This window comes from Macrotis lagotis, unplaced genomic scaffold, assembly GCF_037893015.1.
Source record: "Macrotis lagotis isolate mMagLag1 unplaced genomic scaffold, bilby.v1.9.chrom.fasta BILBYCTG396, whole genome shotgun sequence".
Lineage (NCBI taxonomy): Eukaryota > Metazoa > Chordata > Mammalia > Peramelemorphia > Peramelidae > Macrotis > Macrotis lagotis.
The window spans coordinates 45,122-48,934 of NW_027422303.1; positions in this window are offsets into that span (position 1 = coordinate 45,122).

Consider the following 3,813-nt stretch of genomic DNA (forward strand, 5'->3'; position numbering starts at 1 on the left):
TCCAATGCTTAGCAAACATAGTAGGGATACTTATTGGTCAGCCATTGAGCTTAGAAACTTTTTGATAAGTCGTAAGATTTAAAGAAGCCAATAATTAAGTTTGGCAACGCAACAAGCAGTCAGTTTAAGAAGAATGTCATCATAGCAGAAGAGTCAAACAGGTGAGGTATTCTTAGAAAGCCCTAAGAAAATATAAAAAAGAGCAGTTCAGTCATCCTGTAGATTGAAAAGAACCCATGGCAGGGGTATTAGTTGATTTGAGACCAAAATGAGAAGAATTTTCACCTGAAGAGAAGAGAATCTCCATCCTTGGCAAGGCCAGGTCTGTGAATTCTTAGACACAGGAAGGGGAAGGAGGAAGTCCTTGATCTCTCCAGGTGGGCTGGGTCAGGGTCCATTCTTCCTTTGTCTGTGTGTCCCTCTTTCAAAGTTCAGTCCATTGCATATTCCAGGCCCTTTAGCAATACTTAATGATTTGAACTGCATAACAGTATAGAAGACATTGTGGAGACTAGCATGAAATGGAACTATTAGAACCTCATGGGTTAGGGACTTTGAAGGTCCTGTTAAGGAGTCTTTGTTTTATCTTGTCAGCAGTTGGTAATCACAGAGTTTGAGTTTGCTGAAACTATAACTCTAAATGATGTTATTTTTTATTTAAATTAATGGATCTGATTCACTGATTATTTTAGATTTTCTAGATATAATATAAGCTTATGGTAAAAATCAGAAATAAACTTGACAGGTTGAATAAGGTGAAGACATTGTTATGTCAATTTTATGCAAGGGGACAGAGCAAGTAGATACTTAATCAGATGCAGTTTGGCTGAAACTAAGGGCAGAATTTCTAGCTCATCTTCAAAGAAATATTTGGAACCCAGGAATATTTTTTTGGCAATTCTTGGTACTATGATGGTCTGATTCAAATCACATTGGCTGATGCAAAGAGTCTTTTCCCAGTACACTTGAAACATAGTCCCTAAACAGCATTTTGTTCTAGCTAGTTAAGTCAATCAACTGCTATTTTTGCTAAGTTCAAATATACAGTTTCATTTATTGGAATGTATTTTCCAATTAAAAAAGTCAAGATCAGATCATAAACTTAAAACTAGAAGAACCATAAAAGCAACTGAGTCTAATGCCAATGTCCTTTAAAGTTGTTAGAACCATAAGAATATAGATTTAAAATAATATAACAGAGAAATATAGATTAGAATTGAAGTTTTATTCTCTGGGATTTACCAATGATGGTCAACAAAAATGGGAAAGAAATGATTCTTTTAAGCAAAACCAATGAATAGAGAAAATAAGTCACATCCTTAGTGACCTACTTATGGCAATTTACTGGAAACTGATCTACAAAGATTATCATCTATTGACAATTATTATCTGAAATCTGACTGTGTCTTCCTGGGAGGAGGATGATATCCTTACATTCTGTTCGGTGGCCTCCTAAATTTTGATTTACATAGGGGAAGTGATTTTGGAGTCTTAATTTTTTAACTGGGAGCCAGATGGCTCATATGAAGCCTAGTATTCTCTAAAGGAAATTAACCTATCAAATATTGTTATATGAAATTATTATTTCACATGCCTCAATTTTACTTATTAAAATTTACAAGGAAAATTGAAAACTGAAATTACCATTTAGTTATAATGGAATGACTATGTTTTTATTTTTTTTCCTTCAGAGTCACATAGCTAATATGGATTTGATAATGGATTCCAACTCAATTATTTCCTGACTCCCAATCTAATGCCCTCTCAACTCTTCCACAGTTCTTCTCCACAGATACTTTATCAAGTTTTTAAATGCAATTCATTTCACTATCTCTCAGGACAATATACTCTAGAAAATCCAACATGCAAGTTGATGCTTCCAGTGGCATACATTCTCTATCTTCTCAATTTCTTGGAGTTAGGTATTTTTTTTTTTTATTGAATGACTTAGAGGGGCCCACCTGAAAGCAGATTTTAAGAAGGTTCAATACAAAATGTATCCTAAGAATCCATTTCCATGAGAAGATGGTATCATAAGTTGCATCAAATAAAGGAACAAGCAACATAGCTTTCGGAGGTTATACTTTCAAAATAAATTTGATTGACTTCCATTTTTGCTAAACAGTGACAAAGAAATAGAAATGTCTACAATTGGAGTTTTCTTATTTTTTTAATACCAATAATATATTGAAAGACACTCTCTAAGGAATTTTGTGGAATTTTTGTAACATAGGATTCTGAATGTTTTGTTTTTTTCTAAAGGCAACAGTATTAATTCCAGAGACATTTATTGAAAGACACTCTCTAAGAAACTTTGTAGAAGTTTTGTAAGAAAGAATACAGAATTTATTGTGTTCCTAAAGGCAACCATAAACTGAGGCTACTGAGAAAAGATTTTTTTATTTAAATATTTAATTTGTATTTCAATTATATACAATAGTAGTTTCAACCTATCATTTTTGGTAAGGTTTCCAATGTTTTCCATTTTCCCCCACCCTCCATTCCCTCTCCTTCCCCCCACTAGATGGCAGTCTGATACTTTTTACATTAGTTCCATGCTAAACATTGATCAAAATTGAAAACTGAGAGAAAAATCATCCTTGAGGAAAAAATAAAATCCTAGAGATAGCAAGATCATGTAGTACATAAGACAACTTTTTTTTTTAATTGAAGGTAATAGTCTTTGGTCTTTGCTTAGCCTCCACAGCTCTTTCTCTGGATGATAGTTTTCTTTTAGTTTATACTGGGGGGAAGAACAGAGACAAAGAAAGGGAAAGACTATTGCTCAACATGACTAATATGATAATCATTAATAATGGAGAAAAAATGAGATCTATTTAGTTAAGATTTGGCTTTCTTTTTTTTTTCCTGCCAAAGATAATGACTGTAGTCATTTTCTGGAGGGAATATAAGAAAAATGAATTGTAGAGTGTTATTAAACAGAGTTAATGAGCAGATAGTATAGTAAGAGATAACCTTTCATGGATTCAATTAAGCTGACAAAAATGTTCAGATTGATATCATTTTAATACTGTTCATGGATTTTTTTTCTTGGCAAAGATACTAATTGATTTGCTATTTTCTTCTACAGTAGCTAAAAGTCTGTATAATCAAAGCTATAGTTTTTTTTTCCCCTGCAGCACTACACGGCTATAAGATTTGGACTATAAGGCTAATTGAGTCCTTTGGAATTATGGTTCTAGAGAAGACTACTAAGAGACTGTGGGATAGCAAGGAGATCAAATCAATGAATGCTTAAATACAGACAATCTCTAGAAGTTCAAATACTGAAGTTGAAGCTGAAATATATAATAAGACGATGGGACTCACAGAAAAATGTCCCTGATGTTGGAAAAGATTAAAGGTAAAAGGAAAAGGGAATTATAGAGTGTCAGAAGGATATAAAGTGTCATGGAAGCTATAAACATGAGTAGGACAAACTTTAAGAAATAATAGATGATAAAAGGGTCTGACTTGCAGTCCATAGAGCACAAGAGTCCAATTTGACTGAATAACTGAACAACCAGCACAATAAAATGTTATAATTATTTAAGGATTTCAAAATGCTTTCCTTAAGCTACATTCCTTGTTCCTCATACCTCCGTGAGATAAAATTTTCCCCAATTTATCCTAGAGAAAATACCCTCAGAAATGTTTAGAGATTGCATCAGTGTTATATACCTAGAAAATCAAAGAGACAGTATTTGAGACATTATTTCCACTGTGCTTTGGCTCCTATCTAAAGACTTGTATGCTTAGCTACATAAAGAATTAGCAAATGTGATTGTGGAGTAAATGGCAGTGACATTGGAA